Genomic DNA, 22,500 nt, shown 5'->3' with positions numbered 1-22,500 from the left:
ACATGTGACACTCACACATGTACTGTATATATATATATATATATATATATATATATATATATATAATATATATATATATATATATATATATATATATATATATATATATATATATATATATATATATATATATATATATGGTAGAGTGGGGTAAAAAGACCCCTGTGAGGTAAAAAGCTTACCCCCGTTTTCTTGCTATTTTCATATCAGTGGGAGAGGGAAGAAGAAGAAGCCTGTAGGTAAATAACAGTTTGTTGCGGCTTCTACTCAATTTTGCTTATTTTTGGGGTCATAGCTGCAGTTTAGCCGAGAAAATTTTGTGAGTTTTTTGGTGAATATGTGCCGTTAGTGCTGAAATATTCATAGTGACAGTGAAGTTATAAACCTTGGAGGTAAAGTTTTGGATTCAACCAAATTGGGAAATGTATTATATTAATATATTTTCCTAGTAAAGCACGTGATAACAAAACACTTCTTCTCAATACATTATTGTCGCTAATGCATACTTACAGAGAAAAAAAATATTTCAGGAATTGAAGGTCTTGACTTTTTCTAAGTTTAGTGTATATCTTTCCATGGGCACGCAAGGTAGCTCTTGTTCGTTTGTATGTCTGTTTTCATCTTACTTGGCTCCGCCCCATTGCGTAATGTGACAATATTTACTTGAATGCGCATTTGCTCCTCCCACTAATGTCGCTCCTCCAATCAAAATACTACTGGGTTCTTTTCAAGGGTTATTATTGGACGATTCATTGGTCCCTCAGTCTTGTTTCAAGGATCTGTTTTTCGTGCAATATAACATTGTAAACGATACTATTTTGTTTTTTCCCTATTTCATTATGGGAGAAACCCGTGATTGTCGTTTGTTTTCGGTTTTCAAAAGTTCCGGTTTCTATATTTTCATCACACGTCATTTTACTGTCATGGATCCTCCGGTACGGTTGTGTGAAATATGTCGTTATTCCTATTTTGATGTGATCGGACGATTTCATGGGAATTATAATGGAACTCCTGAAGTAGTGAATCATTTTCTAAGGTAGCATTCCGTATTACCTTTAAGTGTCCAGTGTGGTAAATGTGATTCGCCTTTACATTTTCGTGAGGATAGACATATGTGGTATTGTACAAAATCTGAATGTATTCCAGTACTTGATGATTCAGAAGAGGGTCAACCACAACCTTCCACATCTTCATCGTCATCTTCCGTTTAAGGTAAGAAGTGATTTAATAAAATATATATATTCAAATTTACCCCTGGTTGAAGGGGGGGGTCGCAGGGGGGGCGAAGGCCCCCCCCCCCCTCCCGGTAGGGGTACAGGGCCCCTAGGTTAGGTTAGGTGGGTTTGTTAGGTTCTGTGGTGCCCTGAAAATTACTGTGGCCTTAAGGGGGGGCGCTTCGCCCCCCCGGTAGGGGTACAGGGCCCCTAGGTTAGGTTAGGTGGGTTTGTTAGGTTCTGTGGTGCCTTGAAAATTACTGTGGCCATAAGGGGGGGTCGCAGGGGGGGCCAATCCCCACCCGGTAGGGGTACAGGGCCCCTAGGTTAGGTTAGGTGGGTTTCTTAGGTTCTGTGGTGCCCTGAAAATTACTGTGGCCTTAAGGGGGGGTCGCAGGGGGGGCGAAGCCCCCCCCCCCCCCCCGGTAGGGGTACAGGGCCCCTAGGTTAAGTTAGGTGGGTTTGTTAGGTTCTGTGGTGCCTTGAAAATTACTTTGGCCATAAGGGGGGGTCGCAGGGGGGGCGAAGCCCCCCCCCCCGGTAGGGGTACAGGGCCCCTAGGTTAGGTTAGGTGGGTTTGTTAGGTTCAGTGGTGCCCTGAAAATTACTGTGGCTTTAAGGGGGGGTCGCTGGGGGGCCCTAACCCCCTCCCCCCAGTAGGCCTAGTTAGGGGTATGGGGGAGGGGTGCTGGAACATTAATTATTCATTTATTGCAAATATCATTCAATGCCCCAACACCCTCCCCCCCCCCTTCCCCCACCCAAAACCCCGGTTCCCAAAGGGTGTCCCCCATAATTGGTGGGATGAACTAGGGTATACATAGTAAATCTCTAAATCGGTTGGTTTGCAGTCAAAATAAACGTTAAATTCATTGAAACCACACTATTTCTGATGCAACAAATATATTTTTATTGCATTTTTCCAAATTTGGCTGAAACTAAAAATTTACCACCTTGGAAACTTTGTGAATTTCTCTTATTTTGAGTTGTTGCCCCTTCCCCAAAGCCTGGCCTAGGTTTGGAGACTGTGCTAGCCGGTGGCGACGGTGCTGCCATCTATTGACTCTTTCAGAGACTATTTGCAGTGTAACAGTATGGGGTCATACTTAACACCATTTAGGAAAAAGGATTCCTTTGGGCTGCAGTTTACTTCATACCCTACTATGGATAGTGTTAGCAAAATGTTATTTTATAACATGAAATTGGTTCATAACTCAATTATAAGAGTTCAATTTATAAATAAAATCAGAGTAATTGTTAAAGTAGTACCAAACGTGTTTAGTGATCTCATGGAATATTATGAAGGCAAAGAGATATGTTCAGACCAGTTAGGAAATGTAAAGATAGTAAATCTTAGCACCTCCATTACGTATGTTTCAAAAAGGAATGTTCCTTTCGGATTCTCAGATGAAAAGCTGATCGAGGTTTTATCAAAATATGGAAAAGTGGAAGGAATCAGGGTAAACAGTTATGCTGACGGACCATTCAAAGGGCTACTGACGGGAGTCAGGACAGCCCGCATGAGATTAAAAGAGAATGTCCTATCATCAATTATGGTTTCAGGATTTACCTTAACTATCTTATATAATGGGCAGCCACGGACATGCTTTCGGTGAGTGAAAATAGGTCACTTAGCTAAAGACTGCAATTACGAAGATGTAAGGTATAAGTTTAAAGAATGAAAGTTCCCTCGCCTACCTACGAAAGGAAAGGATGAGACCAGCGTAAAAGCAAATGAGTTGCATAAAGGCAATGTAGAAGAGGCAACAGTTGAAGAAAGAGGAGATAAACAACGTTATCAAACTACTGATATAGTGACCAAAGGAATAGATAAAGATGAAGGACCCAATTCAATAGAAGAACAGGATTTAGATTGCACAATAGAAGAAATTATTAAGGACATCTCAAAAAAATATTTTGAGAAAGAAAAGGATGAAGGTGACTAGATAAAACTTTGAAAAGGCACAACAAAAAGGACTGCTGGAATTTACATAAGGAAAGACCCGGAGGAGGAAATTGTATCGGGAGAATCTGTGGACTGCATAAGGGAAGAAAATGTTTATGGAAAACTGGAGAAAGGGGTTAGTCGACAGTGGGCTAATTTATGGAGACGAAAGGGATTTTTTTGTGGACAGCCTTGTTTACGAACAGGATGATGACGATAAAGGAATTAGGGTTTCCTAACTAAGAGGTGTAAGTTAATTGCATAGATCAAAAACAAAGGTTGAGATTCTTGAAAAGGTTAAAGATAACGAGTTATTAACAGAAAATTAAGCAGCGAGTATAATAAAGGGAAAACAGGAGGGAAAATGGATTGTGAGGAAACATATGAGATCCCAACGGCCCAAAGAAAACTTTACAGTGCTGATTTGGAAATGGAAACATGGATACAAAAACAGACTCTGGCAATAAACTAAAGATAACGGTGAAGAAAGACCTGTGCCAAAACATGGAACGGACAAACCAGAATTTATCGTCAGATGGTGATACAGGAAAGTGTACAAAGAAGCTTAAAAGCAATTTATTCTTGTATTGTAAATGTATTTTAGATAATATACAAAATTCATTTCATCCACATTAAATGTGGCTACATTTAACGTAAATGGGCTTAATACTTTGAATAAGCATATTAAAATAATAAACTTTGTTTCTTTATAATCTAGATGTAATTTGCGTCCAAGAGCACGATATAAAGGGGGGAGGAAAATTGGAATATGTTGAAAAATACTGCAAAGTTTTGATTAATTATACACAAATTCTTAAGGGTGGAATAGCTATCTTTTTAAACAAAACATCTAATTTAGATTTTTTTTTTATTATGAAAACAATACTGATGGTTATGTTATGAGTGTTAATTGTCGCTATTCAAACATTACTATTCAATTATTAGATGTTTATGCTCCTGCTGGGAATAGTAAGAGCAAAGAAAGGGAAAAATTATTTAATACAGATATTTCATATTTCTTAAGGAACAATATAAGTAATATCATAATGAGTGTATATTGCAATTATATTACCTGTATGAGAGATTGTTCTAATTCCGATAGTGAACTTCTATCAAAGTCATCAGCAAACTTGAAAAGCAACTTGAAACTTATAGATGTTTGGAATTCATGTCATCACCAGGTGGAATAAACTTATGTTAGGGAGAATTATGGTTCAAGGCTGGATACTTTTATCCAAAAGATTTACATAATTATGTGGCAAATATACAAAATATTCCTGTTAGCTGGATTGACCATTGTATTATAGAATTAGCTTTGAAATTAGAAAATGTATCGTTGCCAGGTAAAGAGTACTGGAAACTTATTAGTATTATTCTAGATACAGATATTGTAAGAGACAATTTTCTTATGACCTGGAATAATATCAAGAGGAGCAAAGAAACAGATGGAGATATTTTGTGTTGGTGGGATATGTGAAAGCTCAACTGAAATCTGTTTTTATTACATGTTCGAAACAAATTAACCAAGAAAATATGGGCTATTGAATTTACTGAACTACCAGTTGAAAGATGAAATAGGAAAAGGTGTATTGAATAAGGACAAGTTTTCATTAGTGAACTCTTCTAAATTAAGAATAAATAGTATTCAGGAAGAGATCTGTGAAGGAGTGAAAATTAGAGCAAAGGTGGATGATAAATTAAAGGGTGAACAAGTTTCAGCGTACCTATTAGGGATGGAGAAAAACTCTAAATCGTATGTCAATAAGATAAAGAGGGATGATGGTACCGAAATAGTAAACCCCAAAGGTATTGCTTTAAAAATAAGGAAATATTTTGAAAAGCTTTTCAAAAAAGACAAATGTTATAAGCTTTATCAAGACCAGTTTTTTAATCTACTATGAGATTCAGGGCCTCTGTAACACGGTTTTTTGAACTTTGCTCCTTATCAAAGCATCGGATGTAGCTGAAAGTTGACATATGTATATTTTACAACCACACACAAATTTTGTCAGCATTATCAATAACTTAAAGCCGATAGTTCTAATTTTTTTAGAGTAAAAATGATCTAGCCGACGCCATGGCCAGTGATAACGAGCCAAGAGTCGAAAACATTCATTACGTAAGCAATGTAAACACCTTTTGACAAAATTTTGCCCCGCCCATCCACCAGACACCCATTCACCTTGTTCCATCGGGTCTGGAACCCATAACAGTCAAGAATGGCTAACAGGATTTGGAATTGCCCCCGTGGTTGCAAAACTGCATTTGTCTTACGACTTGCAACTTTATACACTCAAGAGAAATCCCGTGGCCATATCTATTATAGCCTGAATAGGTAATTATTCAGTTTCTAGTTTAAATCCAATGTTTATGGTCTGATTTGTATGTAGCGTAACATGATTATAATACCTGTAATGTCATTCAGGCTTTTGAACATTTCCATTAATTATTCACTATGCCACCAAGAGAGAGAGAAAGAGAGAGGCTGTATGTAAACAGTCATTATATAACTATTTTTGTTAAAATAAGAATTTTGTGTTAAACTCTCCATCAGACCAACGGATCATCTGATATAATTTTTTTTTTCTTCTTCTTAGGCCGTACGACCGTGTTGGCTATGTTTTGGGCATGACTGCATTTTGTAAATAAATCATGAATAGTTTTAGGAGTTTTATTTGTACATCTAATGTGAATTTATAGAAGTAAAGTGAACATAATTCATTTATCCTTTAAAATAATGACTATATGTAGCAAAACAAACAGTAGTAAAGATGATAATGCAATGAAGGAATTATACCATACTTTATCTTTAGCTTCAACATCGGCAATAACATACCCAGTTGCCATAATTTGTCAGCTTAATGAAATAACCTATCATCTAATGTTAAACTTAATTTCTGGGGAGGCCATGGCTTATTGCACAGTGAAAAAACATTACGGACACTTTATGAATGGCGGAACGATACATAAATGTGGGTGGGGTATCTGTGCTAGCATAGTAGTACTACTGTAGCAGTAGTGCCACAACAGTACTATACATGAATTAAACGTTTAGGCCAACTGCTGGGATCCTTGAGGATCATTTAGCACTTCTTACAACTACTCGAGAAATGAGTTCTTTATAGCCAGAATTTAAATTTTATAATCCAACAATGCCCATGATAGCCTTCAGTGTTATCCTGAATTATAACGAGGCCAAAGTGGGTGGAGCCTCATGAAGTCATCATTCTGACTGTAATTATTGGTGAAGGTTTAAAGCCAAAATACGGTACCGGCTATTTTTTTTTTTTTTTACAGTAAATAGGTAGGTAGATAGACAATAAATAAAAATTGCTTGACATTGGATTTAACAGTTATCAAATCAAGCTTGTCTACTACGTTTTTGAAAATTACCAACTATTCCTTACAGCTTGTCAATCTGATTGTGACCTATAAAATAGACTGTAATTTCTTAGGAAACTTATTTTGGGAGTTAGACTAATAATCGAAGTGTTTCTGTATTTATTAACATATTTTCTTGGAGAGGTTTCAGAGTTCATAAAGGTGTACTGCTTTGCTTTTATTGATACTTTTGTGTCATTGTTGGCAAAAGTATAGCCTTCGTTACTTATAGCCAATCATCGATCGAGAAAGAGGGAAGAAATGCCGTCATAAGTTACGTAACGAGTGCGTTCGAAACCTTTTCTCTGAGTAAGTTGGTCCGTCTTCAAAAAACGTCACTTTTACATTATAAGTACCAAATTTATTCAACCTACGTAATGCAGAATATAGTCAAAATTTATGTGTAGATATAATGTGCATTCTGAAGAAGCGTTATATTTATGAAATTCATAGATAAAAAATTATTGCGAAAAAACCGTGTTACAGAGGTCCTGAATCTCATAGTAGTAGATAAAGCTGATGGGAATGAGAAGGATATATTAAACCTCAGAAGTGACACAGTCTGAAGTATTGAAAGCATAGAGGGGGATGAAGAACGGCATATATATATATATATATATATATATATATATATATATATATATATATATATATATATATATATATATATATATATATATATATATATATATATATATATATATCCCTTCCCAAGTAGGATACCATAGTATGGTAAAAGGGTTTTCATATCGTTATGATCAGGGAAGTTGTACTAGTCAGGAACACTCATAATTTTTGGGATCGCTTTGACCGATCAGTCGAAAATTTCCTACCATCGCCAATCCGTACTGGTCAGTGTGGAGATGAAAACTGGCCAAACGTCACATGAATAAAGTCATGTCTGAGGCTTTATTTTGCAGTGGGCTCTGTCATGCAGGGCATTTTTTTTTTTTTTATTGTTTAGTTAAAACACGGACCCAAAAATTACATACATATAATATTGCATCTGATTATTTACACATTAAAAATAATATTATCAATGCGTCACTGAACTCCCAATTAAAACGAACAGGAATAAACATCGCCAAAATAAATTATTTCATAAGAGCTCAGAAAATACACAAATAAATAAATTTAGCCTTGTTCCACTGAATCTAACGAAGCAAAGGGCTTCAATCGAGAGGCTCTCTCTGCTAGGGAAGGTCATTCATGATGTAAGCCATTCAATTATGCAAAATTCTGGCGATTTAAATCGGCTGAACAGAACTAGCAGTTTATTTATATACTTATTTATATATAATCTCTTATATATATATATATATATATATATATATATATATATATATATATATATATATATATATATATATATATATATATATATATATATATAAATATACACACACACACACACACACACACACACACACACATATATATATATATATATATATATATATATATATATATATATATATATATATATATATATATATATATATATATATATATATATATATATAATGAGAGAGAGAGAGAGACGTATATATAAAATGTTTGTGCGTTCTAAAATCAAATCTAATATTCACTATGATAACCAATTGTAACTAAATTTATCTAATTTAGAAATCTGATTGAAACTCAGTATCTTTTTGTTTTTGGTTTTCATTCTTAAATAATCTTTCCTTTTAAATTAAATGCCATAATTTTGAGATAATTAATTAACTATATTTAAACTTAAGTATAGGAAGAAGTATTTAAAATTCAGTAGGCCTTTTGAAAGAAGTATTTGTTTTAATTCTCGCTGGTTTATAAGTTAACATTCCCATTCAGCAGTTGATTAAACATCAAAATGAGCAAAGCCAATTAAATCTAAGATAGTTAAGACTAAATAGGAAAATAGCATCATATCTTTAAAATCCTTTGACATCCAGCAATCAGATTTAGCTCCAACTGTTTGAACATTACTGTCTAAATGCAATACATTATGTTTGTCTGTCTCAATCAAGAATATGTCTGACTGTCTGAATGCAAAATATGTTTGTTTGTTTCAGTCTAAAACTTGTCTCTCTGTCTTAATGCAAAATATCCGTTTTTCTCAATGGCAATCTGTTTGTCTGACTCAATGCAAAACATGTCTGTTGGTCTCAATGCTAATCTATCAGTCTGTCTCCATGCAAAACATACTGTAATGTGTCTTTTTTTATTACATTATCAATAAGATACTTTTTAAAGTACACCCTTTTCCTTTGGCCATACACGAACTGACATTTCCAAGTAAAGTTTCACCTGCAAGCGATAAAATAAGTGTAAGAAAAACCTGAAAAAGGTCTCTCCATATCTGGATATCTCGGCAAAAACACTGGACGAAGACCCAACTCTTTTAAGGTGCTCAATTTCATCTTTCTAGAGAGAGAGAGAGAGAGAGAGAGAGAGAGAGAGAGAGAGAGAGAGAGAGAGAGAGAGAGAGAGATGCATATTCATAGCCAAAATAAATAAGATGACAAGGCCAATCAAAATGAGAGAGAGAGAGAGAGAGAGAGAGAGAGAGAGAGAGAGAGAGAGAGAGAGAGAGAGAGATTCATAGCCAAAATAAATAAGATGACAAGGCCAATCAAAATGAGAGAGAGAGAGAGAGAGAGCCAAAATAAATAAGATGACAAGGCCAATCAAGATGAGAGAGAGAGAGAGAGAGAGAGAGAGAGAGAGAGAGAGAGAGAGAGAGAGAGAGAGAGAGAGAGAGAGAGAGAGTATAATTCATAAGTCGTCTCTATCATCAAGATGATGAATGAATTCGAGAAAACTCATCATTCAGAATATCTTTTTCTCAGAGGACAGTGGAAGAATCAGGAATGCTGTCGCCTTGAGCAGATTATTGACATTGCTTTTTTGTGTAGTATTCGGTGTGAAAAGTGGTTCTGAGTCAGGATTAGAAGAGATTGGGGGCCTGATTACTCTTGTCATGAATGGAGTATGATGTGATTTAGGAGTGAAAACAAAGACTGACTTTCTCAGTTGTTAAAACATCCTTTTCTGTTTTTTTTCTGTTTAAATTTGGTCGAGACAGGGGAACAAACTACAGGTAAGTATTTGAATATAGTATATATTTACGTACGTATATATATATATATATATATATATATATATATATATATATATATATATATATATATATATATATATATATATATATATATATATATGTCGTTACAACAACGACATGGAAAATCAATTGTTATTGAATAACTATGTTCATGTTGTATATGGAAAATGTTCATTTATATTACATTGCGTTGAGTGGAAATGTGCAGGTTTGTGTATAAATGAAAGTTTTATTTATATTTAATTGTAATAAGCATTGTTACCAAGGAATGTTGTCTTGTGAATAGTTGTATAATTGGTTAACAATGCGATGTAAGTTGTTTGATAGTTTCTTTCGGTTCGTGTTGGATTGTTGGTTTCGTTTGTTTGGTTATTTCTTTTGTCGTGAGCGAACGAGGCCGAAGTCGTGGCTTTGGGTGAGAGAGCGAACGTATTATTTTCAGGACAGATGCAGCAGAGGTAATGGCCACAGTTGCTGTCTGTCACTTCTCAAGTTCTTAGCGTGTTTTGAAGAACTTAATCAGAGTGAAGAGAATTTCACTTTGATTAACGATGCTGTTCCTTCCCACCATTCAATGAAGTGGAGGAATTAGTCAACCAAAGTTTGGATGAGTATCATATATTATCTAATTGCCTTGAATGGGATAAATCACTAGGGATATGCATATCTGTGCATGGGGTTCCTTGACTGGGTAAAATTAAATATGTATTAATGGTATCGTGGTTTACCCGTTCCTATTGTAATCCGAACTCGGCAAGAACTTCATATGAAAGTAGTAAGTAATAATTGGGGGGAAAAAGCTCAATAGAATATGGTTTGTCCTTTTGTCTTGTAACTCAACGCAATGAATTCTTTATGTAGAGAAAAGGTCTTGAGTTCTCTTAAACGAATCTGGTAATTAGTAATTAGTAATTTCTGTAACTGACTGAAGTATTTATATGTTGTTGCTTGTTTGACCCTAATAAGTAACGACATTTGGTGCCGTGCCCAGGATATGTCGGCAGTATATTTGGTCTTGTGAGCCAAGTTGGTAAAAGTTTGTAGTACTTGTACGCGGGATATATGAAGTCGTAAGCCAGTTTGATGAATATTTAGTATAAGTCCACAGAAATATGTTGCCGACTTAACCAGGTTTATGTAAAATTTGTGAGATTTTTCGATAATTTCTTAGTTTTGAATGCCGATCATATAAGTTTCGAATGCCGATCATAAGAGTTTTGAACGCCGATCAGATAATAATTCTTTGGTTTAGTCACATGTACGATTAATACCATTGTTGATTCTATTGGACATTTACGCAGGGTTTTCTTGCTATTAACTATGTTGTGTTGATGTTTTGGTGGATAATGCCTACCCTCCCTAACCTTGTTGAATCCTATTCTTTTTGCACGTTTCTATAAATTGGTATGCGGTATCCTGCCTACATAACCAGACATTGTTAACCCGTCTCCTTTTCTCTTTGTGTGGTACCGCAAGAAACGGTAAATACTTTTTTTTCGCGCTATATGTAGGTAACAGGCACTTCACGCTTGATTAAAACAGTTTCGAATATGAAGTTTGATTAAATTAGTAAGGCATTGTCCTGCATGCCTTAAGTTTTAAGTTTTGTTTTATTATTTTCCCTTACTTTTGATTATTGTAAATTTTCTCTTGTTAGAATATTTTCTCGTTTAACAATTTAATAATGAAGCGTAAAGTAGCAACTGTGGGACATTCTCATGTCACCCACATGGAGAATTATTTTCATAGTGGTAGATCAGCATTATTGGAACCCTTAGAATATAAGACATTTGGTAGACAAGGGGCTGTTATAACCAACCTTATGACACCTGGCCTGATAACCGAACTTACTACCTATGGGCCTAGTATCACTATCTTGTTCATAGGTAGCAATGACTTAGATATACCAGAAGATAACCCTAACCTGGTGAATAGTATTCACAAAAATATTTTAGGATTGGTAGAGAGTCTACGTACAATCAATAATTAGAAATACGTAAAACACCATCCAGAAACTCTGCCGAAAACTATCAGAAGAGAAAAAACTGTTTAAACAAAAAATTAAAGCGAGATACAAGAGTTAGGGTGATCCCTACTTTATTATCAGAAGGTGATTTAGCCAGAGATGGGATTCATTTCCATCATAAAAGTTACAAGGTGTTGGCTCAACGTATTTGCATTGAGTCAAACAAATATGTGAAAAGTAAAGGGTGGTAGAAGGTGAGTAGGATCATGGTTACCCCGTCCTTCCCCTTCAGATTTAGGGCTGGGTTCAGTATTGTTTTCATCGTTTCATTTGGGAGAAAATTATTGGGTGATGAGTCACCTTTGTGAAAATTTGCTAATAACTTTTGAACCTAGTTATTATAGTTGGATGCATATTTATTATTTATTGAAAATATTATATTTGTATTTTCTGAGTTAGATCTTGTCACAATGGAGTCATTGAAGTGTATACGTGGCGGTTATAAATCCGTTATCACACGTTTTATTGGGAAGATGACCGAAGTGATCGATTCAACTGATATTGATGCTATAACTTCCCTTAGGGATTCTATTTTAGATAATTTGAACAACGTTCTTGCTTTGGATGAACAAAATTTGGATTTAGTTAAAGAAGAAGAAATGTGTGATGAAATGATAAATCAAGCTGAATATGCAAGAAACGTACGTACACATATCTGCAAACTCAATAGCTCTATTACTAACAATTTGAAGTTACTAAATCCGCTAACGCAACCACCGCCACTACCTACAGCCAGTATTAGATTGCCCAAACTGGATCTTTTGCATTACTCTGGAGATATATTAGAATGGAATTCCTTCTGGGAACTCTACGATATATCAGTACACCAGCGGAAAGACTTGGAACCAATTCAGAAGTTTTCATATTCACGAAGTTTGCTCACAGGAGAAGCTTCGAAATTAATCTCGGGATTTAAATTTGTGGCCGCCTATTATCCACAAGCTGTAGCTCTTCTCCTATCTACATATGGAAAGAGAGATGAAAATAAGAATGTTCTGGTGAGAAGATTGCTAGAAATGGAGTCTCCAGCTGCCAATTCTGAATCATTGCAAACTTTCAGAGGTAATTTTCAATGCTCAATAAGATCGCTTGAAAGTGAAAGGCTTGAATTAAATGAGCTTTATGTTATTTTGCTCTATTCCAAATTGCCTCAAAGCGTGAGAGGACTGTGAAGCGTAGGTGTGGAGCCGATTGGTTGGTATTAGACACCTTTAAGAAATACCTAGAAGAGGAGATTCAAAATCTAAGAACTTTTGTTTCAACTGATGTGAATAAAACTGAAACTCTGTCGTCAATATCTACATTCATGGTAAATCAATCCCAAGCTGTTAGACAGAAAACCAAGGGAAATGTGAATAAGTCCAGTTATCAGCAATCCACAAGATGTGCTCTTTGTGATAAAGAACATTGGTGGACACAGTACAAAACTTACGCAACCAGAGATGAAAGGTTGAATCGCATCCGAGCTTTGCAGTTATGTTTTGTGTGCGCTTCTAATAAGCATTTTAGTGTGGACTGTGACAAGTCAAGTTGTAATAATAGATGTAAGATGAGACATCATCGTATCTTGTATGATAGAGACCAAACAAAAAGCAAAACAAGTGCAAACATTGTGGTGTACAAGTAGGAACACTATCAGTAAATGAGCAGGATAAACCAAATAAGTCGGGTAAGTAATCCAAATTACCAACAGCAACAATTACCCCGAAAGGGAAGAAAGGTCGCATGGTACGACTTAGAGGGCTGTTGGATACTTGTGCCGAGAGGACATTCATTAAAAAATCGGCTCTAGAGAGACTGCAATATAGGTCCAAAGGAGTTGAAAAGATAGCCTTGAGAGGTTATCTATCTAGTAAACCTGTTCATGAATACGAGATGATAAGCATCGTCATACCGCATAAAGGTAAGTTGATAATAATGGACTGTATAGTGGTGGATGAACTGCAAAAATATGCAGAGAAATTCGACGTTAAGAGAAGTTTAAATTCGTTATGTAAAACTAAGATCAGCTTGGCTAATAAAGATTTTGATTTGCCTATTGAGAATCAATCAACTATTGAATTGATAATATGGGTTGATAATGTTTACAATATTTTGCATTCAAGGTTCAAAAGGATGGAAACCTAATATTGCTGCCGACCATATTTGGTTATGTGGTGACAGGCACATGTAGTGCTCCCCCCACTAGGGAGATTCAAGTGACCATTTTGAAGCTAGCTGTACAAACTGAAGAAATTGAAACTACTCATAATGAAAATCACAGGACTGATCTGGACGCATTGTGGGGTTTGGACAGACTGGGAATAGATTGCAGTGAGTTGCGAGAACAAGGCCAGAGGGTCTTAAAGGACTTTGAGAGCACTATAACTTATTCTGAAATTGATAAACAGTATGTTGTGGCGTTTCCGTGGAGCACCAATAGATTCAGATTGAAGCCAAATTTTGGTTTAGCCATGAGTAGACTTCGACAGCAGAGCATTAAGTTTCAGAAGGAGGTAGATTACTTGGATCATTATATGAAAATCTTGCAAGGGCAAGAAGATAGAGGATTCATTAAGAAGGTGATATATAATAAATCTGATGTTGATTGTCATTACTTGGCACATCATGGAGTGCTTAAAGACAGTGTCACTACTCCAATAATAATAGTGTTTGATTGCTCATCAAAACAAGGTAAAAATGAATTAAGCCTGAATGATTGTCTATGGACTGGACCACACATAACGGCTGATCTACTCAGAGCCCTGCTGCAATTTAGAACTAACACTTTTGCTTGTATTAGTGATATTGAGAAGGCATTTTTAATGGTACAGTTGCGTGAAGAAGATCACAATTATACGCGTTTTTTATGGTTGGAAAATCATGTTCTCCTTTTCTTCTAAATGCAACCTCCAAGCATCACTTGTCCACTGTGTTCTCGTGGTTACCCCGGTCCAATACAGTGGATGTAGGGGAAAGGTTTGTATGTAGATAATTTGCAATTTAAGGCTAATAGTGAATCTGAGTTAATGGATTTATACTTTAATGCCAACAAAATATTTTCTCAGGCTCACTTATATTTGAAGGAGTGGGTTAGCAATAGCGAGTCTATACAATCTATTTATGCTGCTTATCAAATTGAAGCCCAACAGAAACATATTCATAAAGTATTGGGACTGAATTGGATATAATTAAAGACGTCTTAACTATCAATCCAACTTATATTAATAGATCGAGTCAAACAAAAAGAGAGATTCTCAGTACCGTTTCCCAAATATACGATCCACTGGGATTGAATCTCCATGTTACTATGAAAGCAAGGATATTTTTGCAGAAATTGTGGAAGCAAAATCTGGATTGGGACGAACAATTCACCAACCCGCTACAAGAGGAATGGATTGAAATATGCAAGGACTTGGAGGAGTGTTTTGAAATATCTTTTCCTAGTAGTGCTAGCTTAGGAACTGGTGATACCTTACACATATTCTGCGATGCTAGCGAAACTTCACATGGTTGTGTGGCTTATAGAGCAAATGGTGAAAGCTCTAATATAATTTTTGCAAAGGGTAGAGTGGCGCCCATCAAAGAATTGACAATTCCGAAATTGGAACTAATGGCATTGTTGCTAGGAGCAAGAATGACAAAATTTATTATTGACTCCTCTGATGAGAAGGAGTTTAAACAATTATATGTCTGGTCAGACAGTAAAGTCACCCTTAGCTGGATAGTGTCCAGTAATGTTCTGCCTGTGTTTGTGAGAAACAGAGTAATTGAGATTAACTCTTTGATTCCAGGGTCAGTCCTGTCTTACGTACCGTCATCTGAAAATCCTAGTGATTGATTGACACGGGGAAAGAGTGCTAAGGTGTTAGCAAAAAACTCCTTTTGGTGGGAGGGACCTCATTCGTTAAAAAATCACACTCTGCCAATTGATAGGTCATGGGTGGGGTGTACACATATACAGGGTAAACAGGACATTGTGGTCAATGTTTTAGGGGACATAGATGCAACACGCCTGCTGGATTGGGAAAGATTCAGCAGAGCTGACAATGTCTTTAAGACCATAGCTTGGATAATGCGATTTGTAAAGAATTGCAAACTATCAACGAATGACAGAAAAACTGGTAGTTTGACTCTGGAAGAGTTACAAGAAGGAAAGACCAAAACAATTGTTCTCGTGCAGAGAGATTACTTTCCAGAAGAATATAAAGCCCTGAAGAGGGAGGAAACAAACTAAAAAATTGACATTAATTCGCCAGTTGAATTTGTTTTTGGATAATAATGTAATGAGATGTAGAGGGAGGTTGGAACACGCGACTCTGCCTGAAGAAGTCAAATTTCCTAATTTACTGCCAAAGGGTTGTGTTCTGAGTAAGTTGTTATTAAGACGACATCATGTGATGCAAGCACACATGCAGGTGAACGCTACTGTAGCTAGTGTAAGACAGGAGTTCTGGATTCCACAGCTGCGACAACTGGTCAAGAGCGTGTTACATCATTGTGTGATCTGTAAGAAAGTTCAAGGAAACTCATTTAGAACTAATTTAATACCCCCGTTACTGGAATTCCAGGTACAACGGAAAAAAACCTTTTAGCGTTACGGGGGTGGATTACACCGGGGCATTATGGATAAAGGAGGGGAAGTAAAATCCGGAGAAGGTGTACGTCATACTACTCACATGCCCGATCACTAGGGGTATACATCCGGAAGTAGTCAGAAATCAGTCCTCTGACTCATTCCTCATGGCTTTCCAGAAGTTTAGCAGTCGTAAACGGCTTTCCTTCACTAATGCTGAGTGACGACACCACTACTTCCATAGCAGCATCTGAATATCTGAAAACGATGGCGGATAGCCCCCTTTTTCAAAACCATCTGGAGAAAATAGAGTGTAGATGGAAATTTATACCAGCAAGAGCACCTTGGTTGTGTGCAACCTGGGAGAGATTGATCGGACTATTGAAAACCTGTATGAAGAAGGTAATCGGTCGAGCTCTTCTCAGTTATGATGAATTATCCTGCATTTTGGGGGAATTGGAATCCATCATAAATGACAGGCCACTAAGCTACACATCGGGGGACCTTGATCAGAAGGAGATCTTAACACCTAATCACCTGATCTTGGGTAGAAAATTAAGATCATTTCCCAAGGAAATGATTAATTGGGAGGAGGTATCTGAGGATCCATTGTTTAGTAAAACTGAAAATGTAGAAAAGAGATTCCTTTACATATCCAAATTGTTTGATCAATTATGGAAAAGATGGGAACATGAATATTTGACTTCTTTAAGAGAGACTCATCGCATTGGAGTTCAACATAATTCTTGGCCCAAAATAGGAGACATCGTCCTCGTACACGATGAAGGGCCAAAAAACAAATGGAAGTTGGGTCAGGTGATTCAGGTGCATGTGGGGTCTGACAATGTAGTTCGGGTAGCTACCCTCAAAACCTCTCATGGCCAGATCATGCGTCCTATTGTGAAGTTGTACCCGTTAGAGTTGTGGCAAGAAGTTGAGACTCCTGATCCTGCCAAAATTCCTGAAGTGAGTACCCGACCATCCAGGAAGGCTGCTCGGGTGGCTGCAGAAACTAAAAAAGATTTGATTCAAAAGGGACTGTTGTAAATACTTGTATATTATAACTTTTTGTGGCGGGGAATATGTCGTTACTCACAATAACGACATGGAAAATCAATTGTTATTAAATATCTATGTTCCTGTTGATATGGAAAATGTTCCTTTATATTACATTGCGTTAAGTGGAAATGTGCAGGTTTGTGTACAAATGAATGTTTGATTTATATTTAATTGTAATAAGCATTGTTACCAAGGAATGTTGTCTTGTGAATAGTTGTATAATTGGTTAACAATGCGATGTAAGTTGTTTGATAGTTTCTTTCGGTTCGTGTTGGATTGTTGGTTTCGTTTGTTTTGTTATTTCTTTTGTCGTGAGTGAACGAGGCCGAAGTCGTGGCTTTGGGTGAGAGAGCGAACGTATTATTTTCAGGACAGATGCAGCAGAGGTAATGGCCACAGTTGCTGTCTGTCACTTCTCAAGTTCGTAGCGTGTTTTGGAAAACTTAATCCGAGTGAAGAGAATTCCACTTTGATTAACGATGCTGTTCCTTCCCAGCATTTAATGAAGTGGATGAATTAGTCAACGAAGTTTGGATGAGTATCATATATTATTTAATTGCCTTGAATGGGATAAATCACTAGGGATATGCATATCTGTGCGTGGGATTCCGTGACTGGGTAAAATTAAATATATATTAATGGTATCGTGGTTTACCCGTGCCTATTGTAATCCGAACTTGGCAAGAACTTCATATGAAACTAGGAAGTAATTATTTGGGGGAAAAAGCACAATAGAATATAGTATGTCATTTTGTCTTGTAACACAACACAATGAATTCTTTATGTAGAGAAAGGGTCTTGAGTTATCTTAAATGAATCTGGTAATTAGTAATTAATAATTCCTGTAATTCACTGAAGTCATTATATGTTGTTGCTTGTTTGACCCTAATAATTAACGACGATATATAATTTCATATATATCTATATGTATATATATATTTATATATATATATATATATATATATTATATATATATATATATATATATATATATATATATATATATACATATACATATACAAATATACATACATACATACACACACACACACATATATATATATATATATATATATATATATATATATATATATATATATATATATATATATATATATATATATATATATATATATATATATATATACATCTTCAATAATATCATCTACTTATACTGTGCACATAAACTCTAATAAATTTCAAGTGTATGCCTAAAACTAGATACTACCATGGAAAAAAGGAACAAATAAAACAAAAGAATGCACTGTTCAAGCATTAGTCACTTGTTTACGAAAATCAAATGTTTATTCAAAGTGTAAATGTCATTATGGCAATGCTAGGCGAAGACAAACATCTCATTATTACAAAATCAAAAGTGGAAAAAGTATATTGTACTGATATCAAAGAACAACAGTTTATCATCACAAGGACTTTGAAAATTGGAAAAGTACTTTTAATGGTACGTAACGAAATGCCTGTAAAAAAGCGTTGATTGCAAATGGGGTATTTTGTGCATATGTTCATTGAATCTACACGGTAATTAAGATAATATTAATTTCCTCTCTAGCTGCTCTCCTTCCCCAAAATAATATATAAAAAAAAATAGTGTTCCAAGAATATTTTCTTGTCTCGCTTCAAACAAATGTTCTAATCATTATTACTTTATCTATTAGCCCTTGATAAAAGGCATTGTATCTCAGTTGCAATTAAAATGATCACACATTTTCAACTTCCACATCCATCCAAATTGTTTCCCAAATCAAATCATTTGAAGCTACAGTTTCTATTTATATAAAGATTTCCTTTGATACCTTAAATTTTGAAAACTATGTTAAGGGGGAAATTGTACAGTTGGACACAGGAGTGTCAGGTATACGTTTCTCCAAGGAAGTGCATCCTATTACACCCTAACTTCACAGCGAGTAACCAAAAAGGTAGTGTAAGGAGAGCTGGAAGAAGGTGGTTAAATGGGCTAAACTCAATAACTCGCCGTACAGTAAGGGTGTTGTTGAGTGCACTTCCTCAGACCAAGGTGTACCAGGAATTTATCTGACCAATTGTACATCTAGCATCTTTGTATTCAAATCCATGATGGTTGTGTTTGCTAAGATAGTCATGATCTAAGATAGAGTGAATGAAACTAAGACTATCTTTAGCGTGGAATTCGAGTCCACTTCCACTTGAGATTTTTATATCATGCTTTTCTGAAAACAATGCGCTAAAAACTGCTACTACTACTACTACTACTAATAGTTGAAAAAGAAGGAATTGGTTCATATTTTTTTCTATTTACTTATCATAACTCTAACTACATAACAGAGATAAAAACTTTTCACTATATTTTTGGATGTAATTGATACGATATTCTACATTATTTGCGAGTGAGAAAAAATAATCAATTTCCCTTTACCTTAAGTTTAGGAATAAACGGCAAAATACCGCCTCCCCCCTTCTCTCTCTCTCTCTCTCTCTCTCTCTCTCTCTCTCTCTCTCTCTCTCTCTCTCTCTCTCTCTCTCTCGTTTACACATTTTTTTAATACGCTAAAACCAGAAAGTGTTTTACGTAGAAAACCACACCAAAATCAGTAAATATTTTCAAATTATATTTACGTAATAATATGTTCATGATATCTCACAATAAACTAATAAAACTTGATAAAAAAAAAGTCAATAAGGATTAAGGGACTTAAGAAAATAAAATTTAAAAGGGGTAAATTACAACTCATGTGAACAAGAAACAAATATCCAGTGACCAGTATTAATTGGATCTCTGAGGGCCAAAATAAAAGTTATTTCTGAGGAACTTTTTTCTTTTTGTTAGCGGGAGGGGGGGGGGGGGGGGTGGAGGGGTGCTGTGGGGTTGGGACGGGCTTAATTGCACTTCTATCTGCTAACACTTTCTCTAAATTTCAAACAAATTTTTCTTTATGTGACAGAGCATCAGAAAGTCGTGCTTATGGAGGAAAAATGTAAGACACATTATTTACAAAACTGTAATTGCTTGAATAAATAATAATGGATAATCTTTTATACAGGTATGTGAGAATTTCATGAATATATGTTCTGAAAAAAATACTTTCTTATATATATATATATATATATATATATATATATATATATATATATATATATATATATATATATATATATATATATATATATATATATATATATATATATATATATATATATATATATATATATACTGTATGTAATTAGCTACGATGGTGAAGATGGGTTGGTTTCAATTCTAAGTACAAAATACCTGAATTCGACAGGTATAAGTACAGAAGAATTGTCATTGAATTTTATCTTTCTTCGTGGCTAAGTGGCTTAGTCACTGTCTATACAAGCTTGCCGACCAGGGTTCCATTCCCGGCCGGACACAAGCTCTTGTCTTTGTGTGATTTCGCCCGGGGCTCTGATCCAGAGGTCGTTAAGGGAATCCAGACATTAATGTATCAAAAATATATATGGCTTATTTGAATATGAAAAACACGTCTAAATGTGCAAAATTTATCATTAATTGAATGCCAAGTAACAAAATACCAATTAGCTACGATGGTGAAGATGGGTTGATTTCAATTCTAAGTACAAAATACCTGAATTCGACAGGTATAAGTACAGAAGAATTGTCATTGACTTTTATCTTTTTTCGTGGCCAAGTGGCTTAGTCACTGTCTATACACGCTTGCCGACCAGGGTTCGATTCCCGGCCGGACCCAAGCTTTTGTCTTTGTGTGATTTTGCCTGGGGCTCTGATCCCGAGGTCAGTAAGAGAATCCAGACATTAATATATAAAAAATATATATGGCTTATTTGAATATGAAAAACACGTCTAATTATGCAAAATTTATCATTAATTGAATGCCAAGTAACAAACTACCAATTAGCTACGATGGTGACGATGGGTTGATTTCAATTCTAAGTACAAAATACCTGAATTCGACAGGTATAAGTACAGAAGAATTGTCATTGACTTTTATCTTTCTTCGTGGCCAAGTGGCTTAGTCACTGTCTATACAAGCTTGCCGACCAGGGTTCGATTCCCTGCCGGACCCAAGCTCTTGTCTTTGTGTGATTTTGCCTGGGGCTCTGATCCCGAGGTCGTTAAGAGAATCCAGACATTAATGTATCAAAAATATATATGGCTTATTTGAATATGAAAAACACGTCTAAATGTGCAAAATTTATCATATATATATATATATATATATATATATATATATATATATATATATATATATATATATATATATATATATATATATATATATATATATATATATATATATATATATATATATATATATATATATTATATATATACATAAATATACCCTCTATACTCGGAGAAGAGAGAGAGAGAGAGAGAGAGAGAGAGAGAGAGAGAGAGAGAGAGAGAGAGAGAGAGAGATAAGTGTACGAGTCGTCTCCATCGTCAAGTTGATAAATGAATCCGCTAAAACCTATCGTTCAGAATATCTTTTTCTGCCCCCTGACCGGTAAGAGAACAAGGAAAGCTGTGGCCATCAGCAGAGGGGTCGGGGTATTGTGTTAACATAAGGCTGATCAATGACTTTTTTTTTTTTTTTTCTTGTGACAGGTGGTTCTGTGTCAGGATTGGAAGAGATTGGCGGACTGATCCTTTTTTATAAGAAGCGGAAGGTAAAATATCTGGGACTAAAAACATTTACTTAGCTCCGGTAAAACAGCATGTGTTCGCCTGGCCAAACATTCTTATTTTGCTGTAAATTTCACGGCGCCCCTGTACTTCGATGTATATTCTTCGAAATCTAATAGATTTGTCCTTGGGACATATCCATCATGTCCACCAAGTGTCGCTGAAATTAGGCCATTTGTTTTTGTGCAATAACGTCCACAATTAAAAAATCAACTAACCCTGTAATTGCCCTTTATTCAATATTGCAATGATTTTTAAAGTACTGCTGTGTAAGTGTACTTTGATATACTTTATACAAAATCCTAAATTTTCATCCCTGGGTCATACCCAACCCAACTACCAAGTTTGGCCAGAATCGGTACCGTAGTTTTTGTATAATTTCCTCACGAACAAGTAAATAAAGTGATAAAAAGACTAAGCCAAATATATTGGGATGAACCTGAAAATAATGTAAATCGTATGGGAAATTTTTTTATTAATTAATTCTTGTCAATTCAAACGATGCAAGTTTGCGATTTGAAAATAAAAGATTG

Source organism: Palaemon carinicauda, chromosome 29 (genome assembly GCF_036898095.1).
Source record: "Palaemon carinicauda isolate YSFRI2023 chromosome 29, ASM3689809v2, whole genome shotgun sequence".
In the NCBI taxonomy this organism is placed as follows: domain Eukaryota; kingdom Metazoa; phylum Arthropoda; class Malacostraca; order Decapoda; family Palaemonidae; genus Palaemon; species Palaemon carinicauda.
Note: the sequence above shows the minus strand (reverse complement) of the source record.